Source organism: Puma concolor, chromosome A2, assembly GCF_028749965.1.
Source record: "Puma concolor isolate L17-30 chromosome A2, mPumCon1.1.hap2, whole genome shotgun sequence".
Classification (NCBI taxonomy): domain Eukaryota; kingdom Metazoa; phylum Chordata; class Mammalia; order Carnivora; family Felidae; genus Puma; species Puma concolor.
Genome location: NC_141668.1, coordinates 69,335,155 through 69,357,158, shown reverse-complemented (window position 1 = coordinate 69,357,158; position 22,004 = coordinate 69,335,155). Strand labels below are relative to the sequence as shown.

General features: G+C 41.8%; 1 protein-coding gene across 2 annotated transcripts in view; it reads right to left on the bottom strand.

Annotated features, from left to right (window-relative positions):
- Positions 1 to 2,436: 2,436 nt before the first annotated feature.
- The window catches only part of LOC147583253 (uncharacterized), a 77,314-nt gene continuing 57,746 nt past the window's right edge, over positions 2,437 to 22,004 (bottom strand). Inside the window, exons 6-8 of one of the 2 annotated variants that reach the window (XR_015246883.1) lie at positions 7,951 to 8,078; positions 5,859 to 6,158; positions 2,437 to 3,214 (exon numbers count right to left, since the gene is read on the bottom strand). The gene's annotated coding sequence lies outside the window, so the exon portion shown is untranslated. The remainder of the gene's footprint in view (positions 3,215 to 5,858; positions 6,159 to 7,950; positions 8,079 to 22,004) is intronic. The other variant, XR_015246880.1, reaches the window with a different exon arrangement.

The window sequence follows — 22,004 nt, the reverse complement described above, 5'->3', positions numbered from 1 at the left end:
GAAAGGGAAGGAAAACTTTCAGACTCATTATATGAAGCAAGTATTACTTTGATTCCTAAACCAGACAGAGACCCAGTAAAAAAAGAGAACTACAGGCCAATATCCCTGATGAATATGGATGCAAAAATTCTCAATAAGATACTAGCAAATCGAATTCAACAGCATATAAAAAGAATTATTCACCATGATCAAGTGGGATTCATTCCTGGGATGCAGGGCTGGTTCAACATTCACAAATCAATCAACGTGATACATCACATTAACAAAAAAAAAGAGAAAAACCATATGATCCTGTCAATCGATGCAGAAAAGGCCTTTGACAAAATCCAGCAACGTTTCTTAATAAAAACCCTCAAGAAAGTCGGGATAGAAGGAACATACTTAAAGATCATAAAAGCCATTTATGAAAAGCCCACAGCTCACATCATCCTCAATGGGGAAAAACTGAGAGCTTTTTCCCTGAGATCAGGAACACGACAGGGATGTCCACTCTCACCGCTGTTGTTTAACATAGTGTTGGAAGTTCTAGCATCAGCAATCAGACAACAAAAGGAAATCAAAGGCATCAAAATTGGCAAAGATGAAGTCAAGCTTTCACTTTTTGCAGATGACACGATATTATACATGGAAAATCCGATAGACTCCATCAAAAGTCTGCTAGAACTGATACATGAATTCAGCAAAGTTGCAGGACACAAAATCAATGTCCAGAAATCAGTTGCATTCTTATACACTAATAATGAAGCAACAGAAAGACAAATAAAGAAACTGATCCCATTCACAATTGCACCAAGAAGCATAAAATACCTAGGGATAAATCTAACCAAAGATGTAAAAGATCTGTATGCTGAAAACTATAGAAAGCTTATGAAGGAAATTGAAGAAGATATAAAGAAATGGAAAAACATCCCATGCTCATGGATTGGAAGAATAATTATTGTCAAAATGTCAATACTACCCAAAGCTATCTACACATTCAATGCAATCCCAATCAAAATTGCACCAGCATTCTTCTCGAAACTAGAACAAGCAATCCTAAAATTCATATGGAACCACAAAAGGCCCTGAGTAGCCAAAGTAATTTTGAAGAAGAAGCCCAAAGCAGGAGGCATCACAATCCCAGACTTTAGCCTCTACTGCAAAGCTGTCATCATCAAGACAGCATGGTATTGGCACAAAAACAGACACATAGACCAATGGAATAGAATAGAAACCCCAGAACTAGACCCACAAACGTATGGCCAACTCATCTTTGACAAAGCAGGAAAGAACATCCAATGGAAAAAAGACAGTCTGTTTAACAAATGGTGCTGGGAGAACCGGACAGCAACATGCAGAAGGTTGAAACTAGACCACTTTCTCACACCATTCACAAAGATAAACTCCAAATGGATAAAGGACCTGAATGTGAGACAGGAAACCTTCAAAACCCTAGAGGAGAAAGCAGGAAAAGACCTCTCTGACCTCAGCCGTAGCAATCTCTTACTCGACACATCCCCAAAGGCAAGGGAATTAAAAGCAAAAATGAACTGCTGGGACCTTATGAAGATAAAAAGCTTCTGCACTGCAAAGGAAACAACCAACAAAACTAAAAGGCAACCAACGGAATGGGAAAAGATATTTGCAAATGACATATCAGACAAAGAGCTAGTATCCAAAATCTATAAAGAGCTCACCAAACTCCACACCCGAAAAACAAATAACCCAGTGAAGAAATGGGCAGAAAACATGAATAGACACTTCTCTGAAGAAGACATCCAGATGGCCAACAGGCACATGAAAAGATGCTCAACGTCGCTCCCCATCAGGGAAATACACATCAAAACCACACTCAGATGTCACCTCACGTCAGTCAGAGTGGCCAAAATGAACAAATCAGAAGGCTATAGATGCTGGCGAGGATGTGGAGAAACGAGAACCTTCTTGCACTGTTGGTGGGAATGCAAATTGGTGCAGCCGCTCTGGAAAACAGTGTGGAGGTTCCTCAAAAAATTAAAGATAGACCTACCTTATGACCCAGCAATAGCACTGCTAGGGATTTACCCAAGGGATACAGGAGTACTGATGCATAGAGGCACTTGTACCCCAATGTTTATAGCAGCACTCTCAACAATAGCCAAATTATGGAAAGAGCCTAAATGTCCATCAACTGATGAATGGATAAAGAAATTGTGGTTTATATACACAATGGAGTACTACGTGGCAATAAGAATGAAATATGGCCCTTTGTAGCAATGTGGATGGAACTGGAGAGTGTTATGCTAAGTGAAATAAGCCATACAGAGAAAGACAGATACCATATGTTTACACTCTTATGTGGATCCTGAGAAACTTAACAGAAACTCATGGGGGAGGTGAAGAAAAAAAAAAAAGAGGTTAGAGTGGGAGAGAGCCAAAGCATAAGAGACTCTTAAAAACTGAGAGCAAACTGAGGTTTGATGGGGGGTGGGAGGGAGGGGAGGGTGGGTGATGGGTATTGAGGAGGGCACCTTTTGGGATGAGCACTGGGTATTGTATGGAAACCAATTTGACAATAAATTTCATATATTGAAAAAAAAAAAAAAAAGAGTCCAACTTCAGCTCAGGTCATGATCTTACGGTTGGTGAGTTTGGCCCCACGTCGGGCTTTGTGCTGACAGCTCAGAGCCTGGAGCCTGTTTCAGATTCTGTCTCCCTCTTCCTCTGCCCCTCCCCTGCTCACGTTCTGTCTGTCTTTGAAAAATGAATAAACCTTAAAAAAATAATCAATAAGAAAAAGCATTCCAACAAAAATTAACAGGTAATTCTGCATCCCTAATCTACCAAATCCAATCCATCAACAACTGCTGTCAGCTCTAGTCCCAGAATCAAGCTCAAATCCAACCCCGTCTATGGTAGCTTTCTACTGTGTTAATTAAGCTAAATTGGAACTTTATTTCCCAGAATTCCCTTCCTGTGTAGTGGTGGGTTATAGTGGGATGTAAGAAAAGCTTGCGTGAAATTTCAACTTCCAAAAAAAGCAGCAGCCATTAAGATCTAGCGGTCAGTGCAGGGTACCCTGTGGCAGTTCACTTGTATTGCTACAGATGTGTTGGCTCACCTTGTAGGAGGGGGGCAGCAGCTGTGCCCTTGGCTTCTCCAGCTCCCTCTGTATCTCCTCCTTCAGCTTCTCCAAGTCCTGGGTCAGGTGCTGGAGGAGGTGGGGGAGGGGAGGGAGGTCCTGTACATGATCAAGCTGGAGGCACAAGTGGTTCCAGTTCATAACCACTCTCCCCTGATTCACACTCAGCTTTTCTTCCCAATTCCTGGACCTACTGACTGCATGGACCTCAGGCCTACCACTAGGCATACCAGAAGCAGCTTTCTATAGACTTCTTCATCACCTCCCCCAATTGTGGAAGATCTAAATCCAGCAAGATCATGCATTTCATATCACTCTTATTTAACTCTGACTGATACAGAATTGATGCTGTATCAGTTATGGTTCCAGGGGAACAGAACCTTAAGGATGGCACTCTAAATTAGTTTGGGGCTATCTGGAATTGATTTTCTGATATAATTAGAGAGGCAATAGTAGAGGAGACACTGGTAGTTTATGACATGCAAAAGAGTACTTGAAGTATCACCTGTAGACACCTGTAATCAAGTGTCAATAAAAGGGAAGGATTTGAGTGAACTAATTGTTACCAAAGATTTCAGCAAGAATAAAAAAGTAGTTTGGGATTGAGCGGCTGCTACTAAGTGCACTGAAGAACATGAGGAAAGAAATTGATGAGCTTAAGGATATATCATTGTCCTCAAAGATAGAGATATCCTGTTCTAGAGTCAAGATTTCTGAAAAGCAAACATGAAATTCAATTCTGTGGGGAGCTGAATTACAACGCAAATTGAATTCTGAACTTTTCAGGGTTTCTCATGTTAAGGTCAGGACATAGACTGAGTAGGAATAGGACTTAAAATTGAGGATAGGAACATATGAGCAGAATCCAATAAAACTGAGGACCTTGAACCCCTAAATTCTACTGATCCTCCTTTGCCAACAGAAGCAGCCCTTCCACCTCTGAAGAGATTGGTCTTCCCTAGTAGGAAGAAGCTATAACATCTTCTCCTAAAGGAATTACCTTGCAGGAAACCACTGTTCTTCCTCAAGAACTACCCTCATGCCTCTCATTTCCTCTATACTTGTTCAAGTCCCAGAAGGTCCCAGGAGGGAAGCTATAAAGTATAACTCATAAGAAGTTCAATGCACACACACACACACACACACACGCAAGATTTTGTCAATTAATATTGACAGAACCTCAGTATTGTGCATGAGAATGGATCCTAAGTTGTACTGGATCAGAGAAGAAATACAATGTTGGACCTTCTGAAATCAGTTGTTTTTGGTGCACTAGGCTGAGTTTCTGGAATAAATGTGTTGGCTCTAGGAGCTGTGAATGTCTTGGAAAGGTTGGTTGGTTGGTTACTAAAACCTGGAGTTAGAGACACTCTGTCCTAAATGGATTTGAAGTTTCATAACCGTCTTGGTATACTGATGAAAGGATCCTAAGGATTAGGGAAAATGATATGCTTAAGGAGATTTATTATGTAATACCCTCTATGTTCCTCAGAATAGCCCAGAGGATACACCTTTCACTAAGGCTTTAAGAAACACATTAGGGAAAGAAGCCTAGCATCAATCAAGAACTCTGTGATGGCTGTTGTCTAAATGTTAGAAATGAAAGGAAGTAATGTTGCCATCAAACTGGGGTCCCTGATTTCAATGGGAATTATGAGATCCTGGGGTGGCAGAGGTTTGTTTGTTTGTTTTTTTAATAACAAAAGATGAGGAAGATATTACCATAACAGACAGCAAAACCGAAAGTCATCACCAAAGTCTGACCCATAGGACATCCAATAGTTGATCATCATGTTCCTAGAACAGAAGTAAATATCCCCTACTAGTGTCTTGTTGATTTGTAGAAGCAGTGTGGTGAAAAGAAGTCATACCTTACTTAGCAATAAAGAATTGTGGACCCTCAGCCAACTGCCAGATGTAAATCAGTTCAAAGACCCAAAGCACCTTAAATGAAAGGAAGGCATAGTCCCTTTGAGGAACAATCCTACTAACTAACCAAAAACTTACACTGCAAGTCCTCCTCCCAGCTCTGGTTGAGCTGTTTTTGACCTGGGACAATCTAACCCTCTGGATCATAGCTGTTAACATCTGGAGACATTTTGGGTGGTCACAACTGGGAAGGTGCTACAGGAATTGAATGAGTAGAGGCCAGGGATGCTATGAAACATCCTGCAATGTATAGGATAGTCCCCACAACAGAGAAGTAATTATGGAGCCCAAAGTATCAAGAGTGCTAAGGCTGAGAAACCCTGCTTTTTCCAAGAGAACTGCAATGCCTGAGTTTCAACAAGCACAAAGTGGGCCAACACTGAACACTAAGCTCGGATTTGGCACATATAGTAAATCTGAGAGTCACAACACAGATAGAAAAGTGATGTGAGAACAGTGTTCAGATACTCCTAGGGCTCTGAAAGTTTAATTATCCAAAGCATTATATAATTGTGTGTGTGTGAGAGAGGGAAATCTGGATTAAAAATAGAAAGGATAGGGGTGCGTGGGTGGCTCAGTTGGTTAAGCATCCAACTTTGGCTCAGGTCATGATCTTGTGGTTTGTGAGTTTGAGCCCTGTGTTGGGTTCTGACAGCTCAGAGCCTGGAGCCTGCTTCAGATTCTGTGTCTCTTGGTGCTCTGTCTCTTTCTCTCTCTCAAAAATAAATAAACATTAAAAAAAATTTTAAAGGATACAATTAACCATATTAACAGGTTTTTTAAAGCCTGGTTTAAATTAAAAATGCCAAGGAATCCTCTTTTGACTTACCAAATCCAATTCCATCAGCAACTGTGGTTCAAAAATCAGTCAAAATACAACTCTTCTGGTCTCTTCTGCTACCCGCCCTAGATGAAGCCACCATCATGTCTCTCCTGGAAAGCCACTTAAGCAGCTTCTTTACTTCCTCCCTTGTTCCTGGGGAATCCACTCTTGATATGCTGCTGCCAAGTGACCTTCTTAAAATGTAGATTACTTGCAATGCTCCTGTGCAGCACAGAGTCCAGGTGAGGATGTGGGCCATAATATGGTAAGTGAAATTGCAATCTTTTTTCTACCTTGAAGGGAAGCCTAGAGGTGTAAGTAAAAAAAACAAAAAAAAAAAACACTGATCCAGTTTTTTCCCGGCTTGACAGAGCATATATGGAAGGTCTCCCTGCTTCCATTCCTGGGCCGGTCCCACTTCCACACACACATTCACAGACTACCCCTCAGAGCAGCAGAGTGATCTATTCAGACCATAAATCAGGTCACTCAGCATAAAACACCCACCCACAAGAGCCTACCTGAGCAGGCTCCTAATCTATATAGTCCTGAGTCGGGCCTGAGGGTCTGAAAGTGGTCAGTCTCTCCAGGTGATTCTAATTGTTGCCAGTGCTGAGAACCACTAGCCTAAAGTTGTGCTTCTCAAAAATCTAATGTGCATACAAATCACCTGGGAGTCTTGTGAACTTCACTTCCTGACTCCGTACGGCTGAAGTGGGGCCAGAGATGAGGCCAGCGATGACGCAGTTCTAACAAGCTCCCAGGTGGTGCTAATTCTGCCATTTGAGGACCAAACTTTGCATACCCAGACCCTAGCAGGGTAAATCAGTGCTAAACTGCCTTGCTCATAAGCACTTGCAATCATATTTTTCACCCTCTACCAGTCCTCCAGTTTCCTAACCTCCTAGACCTACTAATAACTCTGCAGCTAGCTAGCTCAGGAATGCCCAACAGGATCTTCAGGACAGACTTGTGGACCAAAGAATGACATAATGATGGTGCTCACTATAAGCAGGCCCAGATTATTTGAATGGGAAATGCTGTATTTCTTCCCAAGGTACAGTAAGACTTTCTTCCAGGTAAAATTATGCAAAATTCAGCCCTGTCATGTCCCACTGGAAAATGGATTTTCAGTGACAGGCTAAAACCTAATTATAGTACCCTCCTCTCTCTAATATGTAGCTACAGCAGTGTTTCTTAAATTTTATCACCTCCCTAAACGGCATTATGAGACTCTTCCCCCCTAATCACAACCCCCTTCTCCATTAAATGTTAATACCACAACTCCTTCACCTGTCAAATAGCAGGGAGAAAAACACCTCCAGGGCTATCAGGAGGGTTGGGACAATTAACATCCAGAAGAGAAACTGGCTCCCATTTGGGGCCTCTGTAGTGAGAGACTGACTTAAAAGATGGTTGCCCTGGTGATGTCGCTTGAGGAATAGGTGGCTTCCCCTGGAAGGGAAATAGTTTCCAGTCTCCATTTTTTTTTTTTTTTTAATTTCAGGATTCAGCTGAGGACCAAGTTATATTATATTACAGTACAAACTTATTACTAAGGGATTATCATTACTTTTTCTTGACTTTGATCTCTTTCCAAATTAGATCCTACCATCAGTGCCAAAGACCTCTTAAGATTCTACCACGTAAGAAAAAAATTCTTTAAAATATTTAGTATTTCAACAAATTAAAAAAATAAGTATTTTATAAATAAATCAGTTTTAGCCATTTTCATCATTTAACCTTATTTCTTTAAAAGGAGAAAGGGAATGGCTTATGATTTTCCTATCATATTAGGAAATCAGTACACAAAAAGAAATTAAATCACTACACAAAAAGAAATTTTAAATTTAAGTTCTATCGGAAGTGCATCTGACATTGTCATGGTTCTCAATCCTGACTGGTCCTCAAAATCACCTGTAGGGCATCTTAAAAAGAAAGATGGTTTTTAGGGGCCACAGCAAATGTGCTGCTAAGAACATCTTGTATTCATCTTTTTGGGGATATAGGTATAGATATAGATATAGATATAGATATAGATATAGATATAGATATAGATATAGATACAGATATTTGTAGATACTCTCAAATAGCTTACCAAAGCGGTTATACAAATTAACAATCACATCAGCAGTGTCTGAGAATCTCCATTGCTCCATATCTTCACCATCTGTTGGTATTCTGTTCTATTTCAACCATTTCAGTGATTTTTTTAATTTGCATATCCTGAAACACAAATGAAGTTGAATGTATGTTTATTGGTCATTTTGTATATTTTCTATTGAGATGTGTCAAGTATTTTTTAATTGAGTTGGATTCTCTGACTTATTAATATGTTATAATATGTATCATATTCAAGGCACAAGTTCTTTGTTTTATATATATATATATATATATATATATATATATAGAGAGAGAGAGAGAGAGAGAGAGAGAGGAAATATTTTCCTTTACATCTTACTCTTTTAGTGGTGACTTCTGTTGAACAGAAGTTCTTAATATATCTCAATTATCAGTTGTTAACCATCTAGATGCCCATCAATAGTAAAGTGAAAAAATAAATTGTAGTTTACTTACAGAATGAAATACTATATAGCAATAATAATGAACAAATCACAACTGTCTGCAATAATATGGATAAATCTCATATAAGATTGAGAGACCTAGCCTCAACAATCAGACAACAAAAGAAATAAAAGGCATATAAATTGGAAGGAAGAAGTCAAACTTTCACTCTTGGCAGACAACATAATACTCTACATGGAAAACCTGAAAGACTCCATCAGAAACTGCTAGAACTGATACATGAATTCAACAGAGTCGCAGGATATAAAATCAATGTACAGGAATCAATTGCATTTCTATATACCAATAATGAAGCAGCAGAAAGAAAAATCAAGGAATTGATCTCATTAACAACTGCACCAAAAACCATAAGATACCTAGGAATAAATCTAGCCAAAGAGGTAAAAGATCTGTACACTGAGAACTATAAAAAGCTTATGAAATAAATTGAAGAAGACACCAAAAAAAGGAAAAACATTTCATGTTCCTGGATAGGAAGAACAAATATTGTTAAAATGTTGATACCACCCAAAGCAATCTACACATTCAATGCAATATCTATCAAAATAACACCAGCATTGTTCACAGAGCTAGAACAAACAATTTTAAAACTTGTATGGAGGGGCGCCTGGGTGGCTCAGTCGATTAAGCAGCCGACTTCGGCTCAGGTCACGATCTCACAGTCCGTGAGTCCGAGCTCCGCGTCGGGCTCTGTGCTGACCGCTCAGAGCCTGGAGCCTGTTTCAGATTCTGTGTCTCCCTCTCTCTCTGACCCTCACCCATTCATGCTCTGTCTCTCTCTGTCTCAAAAATAAATAAACGTTAAAAAAAAAAAACAAAAAAAAAAACTTGTATGGAACCAGAAAAGACCCCCAAATAGCCAAAGTAATGTTGAAAGAGAAAACCAAAGCTGAAGGCATCATAATTCCAGACTTCAAGCTGTATCCCAAAGCTGTAATCATCAAGACACTATGGTACTTTCACAAAAACACATAGATCAATGGAACAGAATAGAGAACCCAGAAATAGACCCACAAATGTATGGCCAACTCACCTTCAACAAAGGAGGAAAGAATATCCAACGGGAAAAAGACAGTCTCTTCAGCAAATGTTGTTGGGAAAACTGGACAGCAACATGCAGAAGAATGAACCTGGACCACTTTCTTATATCATACATAAAAATAAACTCAAATTGGATGAAAGACCTAAATGTAAGATAGGAAACCATCAAAATCCTAGAGGAGAAAATTGGCAGCAACCTCTTTGGACTCAGCCTTAGCAACTTCTCACTAGACATGTCTCTGGAGGAAGGGAAACAAAAGCAAAAATGAACTATCATGACCTCATCAAGATAAAAAGCTCCTGCACAGCGAAGGAAACAATCAACAAAACTAAAAGGCCAAATACATAATGGGATAAGATATATGCAAATGACATATCAGATAAAGGGTTAGTATCCAAAATCTATAAAGAACTAATCAAACTCAACTCCCAAAAAACCCCAAATAATCCAATGAAAAAATGGGCAGAAGACATGATTGGACACTTTTCCAAAGAAGACATCCACATGGCCAACAAACACATGAAAAGTTCTCAACATCACTCATCATCAGGGAAATACAAATCAAAACCACAATGAGATACCACTTCACACCTGTCAGAATGGCTAAAATTAACAACTCAGGCAACAACAGATGTTGGTGAGGATGCAGGGAAAGGGGAACCCTTTTGCACCGCTGGCAGGAATGCAAACTGGTGCACCCACTCTGGAAAACAGTATGGAGGTTCCTCAAGAGATTAAAAATAGAACTACCCTATGATCCAGCAATTGCACTACTAGGTATTTATCCGAGGGATACAGGGATGCTGTTTCAAAGGGGCACATGCACCACAATGTTTATAGCAGTGCTATCCACAATAGCCAAATTATGGAAAGAGTCCATCAACTGATGAATGGGTAAAGAAGATGTGGTGTATACACACACACACACACACACACACAATGGAATATTACTCAGCAATCAAAAAGAATGAAATCTTGCCATCTACAATAACGTGGATGGAACCAGAGTGTATTATGCTAAGTGAAACAAGTCAGTCAGAGAAAGACAAATATCATATGATTTTCCTTATATGTGGAATTTAGGGGAGGTGGGCATGGGGATGGGCTAACTGGTGATGGGCATTAAGGAGGGCACTTTTTAGGATGCATACTGGGTGTCATTAGGAAGTGATGAATCACTAAATTCTACTCCGGAAACCATTACTACACTATACGTTAACTAAGTTGGATTTAAAGTTTTTTTTAAAAAAGTGGGGCACCTGGGTGGCTCAGTCAGTTAAGCATCCAACTCTTGGTTTTGGCTCAGGTCATGATCTCACTGTTTTGTGGGTTTGAGCCCCACGTTGGACTCCTCTGCGCTGACAGTGCGGAGCCTGTTTGGGATTCTCTGTCTCCTTCTCTCTCTGTTCCTCCTCCACTTGTGCTGTCTCTGTCTCTCTCAAAATAAATAAATAAATAAATAAATAAATAAATAAATAAATAAATAAATAAATGTTTAAAAAGAAAAAAGTTTTTTAAATGTTGAGGGAAAGAAGTTAGGTACAAAAGTATATGCTGTTTTAATTCTGTTTGTTTTTTGTTTTTTTAACTCTCCAAACTACGTTAATCCATGATGTTAGAAGTGAGGATGTTGACAACTTCTGCTGGGCAGTAGTAACTAGAAAGGGGTTCAAATGGTTCTCTTGAGATGCTGGGGAAAATCTGTTTCTTAATCTGTAGCTTGTTCAGTTTGTAAAAATTTATCTAGGTTCGGGGCGCCTGGGTGGCGCAGTCGGTTAAGCGTCCGACTTCAGCCAGGTCACGATCTCGCGGTCTGTGAGTTCGAGCCCCGCATCAGGCTCTGGGCTGATGGCTCAGAGCCTGGAGCCTGTTTCCGATTCTGTGTCTCCCTCTCTCTCTGCCCCTCCCCCGTTCATGCTCTGTCTCTCCCTGTCCCAAAAATAAATAAACGTTGAAAAAAAAAAAAAAAATTTAAAAAAATAAAAAAAAAAATTTATCTAGGTTCACATTTATTATATGTTTACTTCAATAAAAAGTTAACAAAAATAGAGGTACATAAGCCTTAGCCCCATCCTGAGAGGGTCCAGGAGTCCATGCTTCCTTGTGATTCAGATGGGCAGCAAGGGCTGGGGACTTTTCTTTCTTTCTTTTTTATTTTCTTAAGTTTATTTCTTTATCTTGAGAGAGAGAGGGAGAAAGAACAAGCTGGGGAGGGGCAGAGAGAGAGAGGGAGACAGAGGATCCAAAGCAGGCTCTGTGCTGATAGTGGACAGCCTGAAACGGCACTTGATCTCAGGAACTGAGAGATCATGACCTGAGCCAAATTCAGATGCTTAACTAACTAAGCTACTCAGGCACCTCAGGGCTGAGGACTTTTGAACAACACTCTGATTACAAATATACACAGATATAAGGGCTGGGAGCCCCATTCCTGAAAAAAAATGTCTGTAGTTTATTGGACACAGTAACATGGTGGGATTATGGAGTTGTCCTTTTCCTTAATCATTCTCACTTTGTATTCTTAAAATGTTGTTTTCTGCAAATATTAAAATCCTGTGACTTATACTTCTCTGTCCTGTCACTCATTTTTTTCATTGTTGTTGTTGATTATCTGCAAAGAGGTACTTGCTTGTAGGTCCAGAAATGTGGCAAGAGGGAAGAGAGACAGAAGCCAGGAGGAAGTGAGAAGATAAACACGATCCTCATGGCACTAGCTTTCTCCATCTTTTGTACCTCTGGTTAGTTCCAACCCACAGCCAAGCATCCTCCTCAGACCAAGTATGGGAGGACAGTGGTGATGTACAACTCTTAGGAGGGCAGGGTCCAAAATGTATGGGGCTCTACAAATTACTGGAGCAGAGTGAGGTCCTGAAGGACGGGAGACACAGAGGCAGCCACAGCTGCTGGGCACAGCTTTCTCCTTGGCTTTCTCTCTGCCCTTTCATGCCCTGTTGGGCAGTTTGAATGCAGGCTAGTCATTTCATCATTTTTTTGCAAAAGCCCGTGAAAAGGGGAGTGGACTCTGATGCTGCTAGGCAGATTCTAATTTAGACTAGAGGCTGGAGAATGGGGCAAGAGACATGAGAGGGATGACGTGTTAACATTGCATTTGTGAGCCTGGAAAGAAATATGACTCGGGGTAATGGAGATATTGGCTAACGGGCTCAGTTTTTCATTCCCAGGCATTTGGTGGTTGACTGGTGTTTTCCTCCTGTAATAAGCCCTCCTTGTTATTCCCAGGCCAAACAAATCCCTCCTTCTCTGTGCTTCTGCTGCACTTAGCACTACTGTACATCCCACCTCACCTGCCCTGTGCTTAGTGGGTTGAGATCCGTGACTTGCTCTAGACCACTGGTTCTCTGAGCGTGGTTCCTGGAGCATTTTTAGACATGCAGAATATCGGAACCCAGCCCAAACCCACTGAATCAGAAACTCTGGGTATCGGATGCAGGGTCCGGAGATCTGGAGAAACAAGCCAGCCATGTGATCCTAATGCAGGCTGAAGTGTGGCTTTCAGGCTCTAGGAATGGGACTTCCTTTTCAGAAGAGCACCTGTGAAGTATATCCTGAGGGACTTGGAAATCAACTAAATGTAGGAAGGCAGAGAAACAGTAAAAGACAAAGACGTTTCTAGTTTGGGCAACTGGGTTGGTTGTACCATGAAACCAAATAAAGAATACAAGGAGAGGAGATATTTTAGTCTGCTCCTTTTTGTTTGTTCGTGGGGTTCCCAGAACGTAGAGTAGGTGATAATAAATTTGCTTCATGCCCATTTTCAGATGTGTGAGTTACACACATGTGTTATTTCAAGGTGGCTCAAAGTATAGATCTGGAAATGTGAGGTCTGAGTTGGGGCTCCAGACAGCAGTAAGCACTGACTTTAAAAACAGTTGCAGAGCTGCATGGGCCTGGATTTCAGTCCAAGCCCTGCCACTTCTAATTCTTTGAGCTTGGGCAGGTTTTAACACCTTCCAGAACCTTCACTCCTTCATCTGACAATTAGAAGTCACACCTGCCCCCACAGAGTCAGGGAAGAATTAAATGAGATAACGTTTTTAACTCAATTAGCAAAGTCCCTGGCTTATAGAAACAGCTGGTGCTATTATTTTATAGGTTTGCGAGACGCAGAATAGAGATGGGAAATGCAGACGGCAGGGTGGATCTAATGACCCAGGTTGTGCAAGAGCGAAGAAACAAGACTGAGCACTGGGAGGGCAGCTCGGGAGCAGGCAGAGGCTGAGGAGAAGGTGATGAGGGAAGCTGAGGGGTGGCAAACATATCCTCCCCTGGGTGGGATATGTGTGACATTCCTGGGATACTCCTGGAGGCTGAAGAACAAAGGGAAGGGGAAAACAATCTCTGATAGAGATCCAGTCATGCAGGACATTAGTTCCCATCCGTATACAAATATCTTAGTAAATCACAAGAAAAAAGCACTTTTATCAATAGCCTAATCTCCAGAAACCTATATAGTCAGTTTCCTGGAGCCCCAAGATCACCCCCCCTCTCCACAGTGACGTGGGAAACAAAAGCAAGAAGGAAATGGCAGATAAAATTAAGTTTCCTTATAACCTGCAGCCCATTGACAAATACTTAAGGCAGGAAGAGTAAAACATTTCTCCAGGAACTCCCTACTGTCTTAATGTTAATACTTTGCTAGAGAGAAAACTAACCTTAGCTCAACAATAGGTAGGCCTCTAGTAATCTGTGAGTCTTCTTTAGCATATGAAAATCCCAGTGGAAACTTCCCTTAACTTTACCTCCCCCAACTCCCAAGTATATAACTAGTCTCTCCTCATGGTTCCCTGGCATTTCTTTCTGCCTGCGGGTCCTTCCCTGTGCTTTCATAAAATCACCTTTTTTGCCCAACAGACATCTCAAGAATTCTTGCTTAGCTGTCAGCGCCAAACCCCAACATCACTCCAAAAACACATCATATTTGGGTGCCCAAATACAGGGCTTTGAGTCTTTTCATCTGGACTCTTATCAGTGCAAAGTTCATGAGTGCTTTCTCTTTTCTTCCTTTACTCTCATTTCAGGGCTTTTCAAGGAGTACGGTCTTATTGGAACATTTCCATGTCAATTGCTCAGACTGCAATCCTCTAGCCCATGACTACTCTACAGGGAGGGGAAAGCCTGCCTTTTGGCTGGAAGTTAGTACCCTGGCCAGAATAGTAATAAGATCCAGAAAGTTGACGCCTTCTCTTTATTCCTGTCCTTATACAAAGTTGTCTATCTTGGGCACGGGACAGCCACCTAAGTCACCAGGACAACTACCAATCTTAAGACTCCTGTATGAGGATCCTCCTCATTGGTCTAATGTGATCCCCTTCACATCTCTGGTCTGGCCACTTCTGGCCAGAAGACCTCCTCTCGGAGCCAGCTGAAACCAGTACCCGATTGAATTAAAACCCAGTGGGGGTGGGGAGCCTGCATGGCTCCGTCAGTTAAGTGTTCAACTTCAGCTCAGGTCATGATCTCAAAGTCCTTGAGTTCAGAGTCCCGCATCGGGCTCTGTGCTGATAGCTCAGAGCCTGGAGCCTGCTTTGGTTTCTGTGTCTCCATCTCTCTCTGCCCCTCCTCCACTCACCCTCTGTCTTTCTCTCTCTCTCTCAAAAATAAATAAACATAACAACAACAACAACCAAGGACTGTTTCCTAGGAAGTTGGCTGTAAGGACTACATGTGTTGGAATGTTGCTGAGATCATGATGAGATTTCTAACTTTACTGTTTTCCATCATTGTCTTCAACTAAAGAATTGGGTAGTTTTGCAAAACTTTTCCAGTGTTTTACATGGGTTAAAAACGGCAGCATGGCGGCCAATGGCACAGCACAGCAAGGCCTTCTCAGCAAGGCAAACTTGGTCCATAAGTCAGCACCCACTGTAGTCTAGAATGCAATGCAGAAGCGGGGGGAGGGCCAGCCTCCCTTCTACAGGGGCCTTTAATGGCATCAGTGATCAGAGCAATTTTGTTCCAAGGATGCCTTGGGTCACTTCGACACCTCAGGAACCCTTGATATATCCTGTGCAAGGGATGCCACCCAGCAGTCAGGGTGTGGGGGATTTTCTTGGTAATGGACTTTCTCTCTTCAGTCCCCAAGTACTCTCTCTTGGAATGCTTTGTTAACCCACTGGAAAGAATTCGAATTGCAAAATTTGGGAAAGGACTGATCTTCTGTAACACTGCATAGCTTCAATAGGATCTGGCAGTTAGATCTCTTCTGCAGAAAACAGGGCAAATAGACAAAGGTACCCTAGGTTCAGGCCTTTATGACTCTAAGTCAGTACCCAGACCTAAGGGGCCTCTTATTATCTAAATAGGCCTCCTCCGAATAAACCCAAATTGCTGGAGGAAGCACAGGCCATGCCTGAAAAAGGGGACATTGATTCTTTCTCTCTTACTGTTCCTAATAGTGGGGACTTTTCCCTCATTCATTTCCGGGGGTTAATGGCTATAATTGGAGCCAACTGTGGTTAGTCCACATCCTGGGGACTTTAAGGAATATTCCCAAGCAGAGCAGCTGCTATAACTCCCTTTGTTTCAGGGAAATTCCCTGCCTTCTCCTGCCTGACATGGACTGTACATTTCCACTTTGGAAAAAAAAAAAAAAAAAAAGGCATCTGCTCATCTGTTCCAGCTGACAAGGTTTAGAACCACAAACCCTCTTTCTCTACCTGTTGGGAGCATCTCGCCTCTTCTGCCTCCTACTATTTCTACACCATCTTGGGTATAGCCTACAAACTGGTTCCTATACCTTCCTTGGTGTCTCAGGCATCACTGGCTCCACCCACCTTCGATGTCAAGGAGTGAAGACCACCCACTTGGACCGCCCACTTGAGATTTCCCTACTGGTCTCCCAGGTAAAAGTTTATAATGGAGAACAGATTGTCTTAAGTAGATGCAAGTGGAACGTATTCTGTGTTTAAGCTGATTTTAGTTTGCTGGTTTAATTAAGATAGACCTGTCTTCAAAGTTATCAGCTCCAAACCCCACCATCACTACAAAATCCCATCAAAGGTACTAGTTGAGAGGCAGGAAGAGGCTCAAGAGAGAGTGGGTGGAGGGAGTAGACAGACAACTGCATGTGTTGCAGGGCTGGGACAAAGTCTTAGCCATTTTATTTGGCACTAAGAAAGTCAGTGGTGACCCGGAAACAGCAACGTCGATGGAGCCGGTGAAGTTAGAGGCAGAACCCACCAGTAGCATCAAGCAATCTTAAATGCTCTAAGTTTGGTCATTAAAATGAATCCATAATTGGAAGAGAGAAAGGGAATGTAATCCACCTTAAAAATGGGGAAAGCCTAATTAATAGCCTTTGGAATGGAGTAAGTTTGTTCAAATCAAAAAGGATGTAGGCATCATCCTTGGTTCCTTTCTTTCCTTCACATCTCACGTCTAAGTCTTCGGTTACTTCTGTTGGACCTATCCCCCAAATAAATCTGGAATCCATTCACTTCTCTGCTTCCCTGCTGCTACCCTACTCCAACATCCTCATCTACCCTTCTCCTGCTATCTTTATCTCCCTCCCAGGCAACTGCAAGGGCTATAACTGGTCTCCCTGCTGTCTCTCTTGCCTCTCCAGATTGCCTTTCCACTCTGCCCTCTTCACAGCAGCCTGAGATCTTTTCACACGTAAATCACTCACCATAGTCTCTTGCTCCTAACTCTCCAGTGGCTTCTCACCACACTCAGCAAACAATCCAAACTACTTACCTTAGTGGGCAAAGACCCCCCTGAGCTGTCTTTGCTTCTCCTCTGACCCGGTACTGACCGATAACCACGAGCCACATGTGGCTCTTGAGTCTTTGAAATGCTAGTGATAGTTACAAAATATATACTTAAAAAAATATTTATATTTATATTCATGGAGCCACATGTGGCTAGTGTGATTGAAGAGCTGAATTTTAGATTTTATTTAATTTATAGAACTTAAATAGCACATGTGGCTAGTGGTTAACATAGTGTAGAGCACAGAGGTAGAATATTGATGTCATCACAGAAAGTTCTACTGGATGGCGCTGCTCTGGCCTTATCACCCACTATGTTCCCCCTTGCTTACTGGACTTCAGCATCACTGGCCCACCTTCTGTTCCTCACCCAGATTAAGCTCCTTCCCACCGAATATTTTTGCAGATTGTTCTCTCCATCTAGACTTTGTGGCTCTTTGATCTTCACATGACAGCCTATCTCAGCTTTGATGTTACCTCCTCAGAAAGGCTTTCCCTTTCCACACAAATGGTCTCTCTACTGTGTTAGCCTCAAAGCACTTCTGGCCAGTTTAAAAACATTTTCTAGATGGGTTGTCTATTTGTTTATTGGCATATGCCCCTTTTGGCATGTTATTTTCCCCAAGGGCAGGGATCTTGACTCTCTAATGCAGATGGAGGACCCAAACTTGAACAGGTAGAATTTCTACTTCTCTAGAACAAGAGAACATGAAGTGAGCATGGGTTCTTTCCTTGGAAGAAGAAAAATGCATCAAATATCATATCTCATGATCTCTAAGCTCTTTAAAAATTAAAAGCCAAAGTCATCTGCTGAAAGTGAGCCTCCTGGGAATGAAGCAATTTGAGAATCTGGGAAATCTAGTGAGGAAGTGCCGAAAAGGACTTAACTAGCTACAACCAAGGGGGACACTGAGCATCACTGAGGATCCAGAAGAACATGGAAGGTATAAGCAGTTTGCAGTACCATCTGTCGTATGATTTTTCTCCAAAACAGGAACAGCCCAGATGTGCGTATCACATTTAATCCTTGTAACAACCTCTGAGATACATGCTGAAGTATCCCTGCTTTACAGATCATTAAACGAAAAGAGAAGTTAAATAACCTATCTAAGACCAGGAAGCTAATAAGTAGAGGAGCTAGAATTTGAGCCCTGGAATTCAGAACCCAGGGCCAGAGCTCTCAGCCACAATTCCCTCCTTTATTACAGTCACACAGAGTAGGTATTTCATTAAAAATGTAACAAATGTCCATTACAGGGTTCTGAGGCTTCCCATTCTTTCCAAAATGGCACACCAGGCATAAGAACCTAGATGAGATAGATGACTTAACAATATTTGCATAAGTTTACATAAACCAAAACTTTTGCACACAAAAAATACCCATTATGCAAGAATGTATACACACAGACATTAGATGTTGTAGAATGACTACATACAGGGAAATTTGGAATAAACAGGAAACTGATCAATAGGCAGGGTTCCTATTAATAAATCAATAAAACAAGAGAAGGGCCTTGCATGGACATACAGTGAAATTGTACCATGAGCTGAGAAACAGAATTCAGCACTCTGCTCCCAAGATCAGGTAGCCATGGGATTGCTCTGCCCATTTCTGCTGATGTGAGGACCAGAGTCAGATGCTTTCCTTCCCCCACAGAGGTCTCCCACCATTCTAAACTCACAGGACTTGGGGTAAAATAGGGAAGATTTCAATGCCTACAGAACTACTTATAAATATGTATTTTTTTTTACTCTTCTTAGCTTTTGTCACTCAAAAATGTGGATACTTAATCAATTTTAGGTGAGGCAAAAAGTGTGTCTTCAAATCAAAAGCCTCTAAGTATTAATGTTTATATACTTTGGTGGTTCTTATCCTTAGAAATGACTCTCAAATATGCTTCCATATACAGTATTAGGAATCCACAACTCTGCAGCATGGCCCCGTGATCTGGAGTGTGTGTGTGTGTGTGTGTGTGTGTGTGTGTGTGTGTGTGTGTGTGTCTTTTAAAAGTAACTTCCAGGGGCGCCTGGGTGGCTCAGTCAGTTAAGCATCCGACTTTGGGTCAGGTTCATGGGTTTGAGCCACGCACCAGCTCTATGCTGACAGCTTGGAGCCTGGAGCCTGCTTCGAATTCTGTGTCTCTCTCTCTCTCTGTTCCTCCCCTGTTCATGCTCTGTCTCTCTCTCCTTCAAAAATAAATAAAAACATTAAAATTTTTTTAAAAAAATGCAACTTCCAGGGGCGCCTGGGTGGCTCAGTCGGTTAAGCATCTAACTTCGGCTCAGGTCATGATCTCGAGGTTCGTGTGTTCCAACCCTGTGTTGGGCTCTGCACTGACAGTGTGGAGGCTGCTTCTGATTATGTGTCTTCCTCTCTCTCTGCCCCTCCCCCCATTTGTGCTCTCTCTGTCTCTCTCTTTCTCTCTCTCTCAAAAATAAATAAACATGGAAAAAAAAAAAAAAGAAAGCAACTTCCAGATGACTGCCATGACCAGCCACTCTTGGGAAGAACTGCACTGCCACTCAGTAAATACCAGTTTTCTAGTCAGACATAGAAGAAAGGGACGTTCCAGGCACGGACAAGGACACTATAGCATTGGAAAGTCCTGTGGGGCACTGGAAAATGCATCTGCTAGAGCTGGGGTTTGTGGAGATCAGTGGTGGAGGCTGATGCAACGGGGCCTGACTCTAGAGGTTCCAGGGAGCAAACTGAGAGCCCTGCACCTCACTCTGAAGGTCTGCCCAGGTTTTTAAGCAGGAGGTGACATGATCAGACGTGGTGGTTGTTAGCATAACTGGTAGCCATGTGGAGTGGACTGCAGGGTGGCCGGACTGGTACACGTGCCAAGTAACAAGAGAAGAGGGAAGGCAGCAGCATGGCCTTTCTGCCTAATAGACAAGGGGGGTTAAGGATGATTCTGATATTTCTATCGTTAGAGACGGAGTGGAAGGTGGTTCTAGTTCACGTTGAGTCTCCCGCCTAACTTACAAGTAGTACATAGATACAATCAGGAGGGACCAGGCAGCTGAGCCACCCTAGAAATAAATCCTCTTACCTTTTTGAGTCATGTAAACAAGAATGTTTGTGTTTAAACTATTGTGTTCATTTAATCTTGACTCTACCCCTAAGGTAGAAGCCTGGGAGGAATAACTATTACAGTTTATGTATTCCAAATGCTGTGCCCAAGCAGCTCGGCTTACTTGGTGTCTTATGTTTGATAATCTAATTTAGACTTCTGGCTCCCAGAGCCTGTCTGGACTCCCTGTAATTGTTTAGCAAATCTGCCACCTCTTTAAGCCTTTGGTGCATTTGGTAAATATCACTGACCTACCAGACTACATTGTTTGTCATGCTGATTTTGAGCATCCGTGTCCCTTTATGTCTTAGTATCTTTTCCCTTCTGCTCAGATCATTCCCATTTCACCTGCCTTGTTAGACTCTTTCATTTTCTCGCTGCTTCAGTCTTGCTGGATGATTATAAAAGCAACAGTTAGAATTTCTTATATAAAGTACAGTTCTAGTAAGCATGTTACAGTTCAGCTTAGATCCTCCGCAGCAGTGGCTGAGGAAGTCTCAGTGAGAGACTGTGCAATAATCCAGCAAAGAGATGATGAGGTCACCGACAAGGAAGGGTCAGAGAAATGAGAAAAAGGGAAGAGGCCAAAGAATTCACATGGAAACTGCAGATAAATTTGTTGAGGGGAGAGACAAAGGATACGTAAAAGATTAGGGATCATGATCCATGAAAAAAGAGGTAACAAAACATAAGATTAAAACATAACCACTGGGACCCAAGATGTAAGTAGGTAAAGCAGGTATTCTCTACCCCCCATCCCCACCCATTCTAGTGTGACAGAAACAGCATCCCTGAAAACTTAGAAAGATTTGAAAAGAAACAGCTTTGTGGGCCTGGATGGCTCAGTTGGTTAGGTGTCCAGCTTTCGATTTCAGCTCAGGTCATGATGTCACAGTTTGTAGGTTCAAGCCCCACATCAGATCCTGCACTGATGGCACAGAGCCTGCTTGGGATTCTCTCTCTCTGCCTGTCCCTGGTTTGTGTTTGCTCTCTCCCTCTCTCTCAAAATAAATAAGAAAAACAGAAAGAAAGAAAGAAAGAAAGAAAGAAAGAAAGAAAGAAAGAAAGAAAGAAAGAAAGAAAGAAAGAAAGAAAAGAAAGAAAGAAAAGAAAGAAAGAAAGAAAAGAAAGAAAGAAAGAAAGAAAGAAAGAAAGAAAGAAAGAAAGAAAGAAAGAAAGAAAGAAAGAATTTCCTAACAGTAGCAATTTGGCCTATGTTAACGTCTGTAAAGAATTGTAGCCGCTGTAGTGACACATACCAGACTCCAGATAAGCTGCCCCCTGCTCTTACCTTTAGGGTCTCAAACTGCCTGCCCTCCCCCACTGCTAAGACATCTACCTCCCTGTGCTTGCACCCCTTGTGGTTTCTAAAGACAACTCCTCTCCCTTTCACATAATCAAACTTGTTCATAATTGAACTTCTCTTAAACTTTTTCAGAATACTGTATCATGTTAACTCATTTTTTTTGAGAGTTTCCCATGTGCTGCGCAAAGCGTGTTACAGAACTTTTCTTATTTAGTAAACACAACTTAGGGGGATGGGCTGTTGAACAAGATGGGACTATATTCGTGGGCTAGTACTTGGCAAAGGTATATGCCCACCATTAGAGAGGGCTTTGAACAGTCGTGGAGACTGGGTGCTTTACTTAGTAAACATTGTATAAGAACTTTGTCAGAGAACTAAGTTCACAGAATTGAGAGCAGGTGACCTTGACTA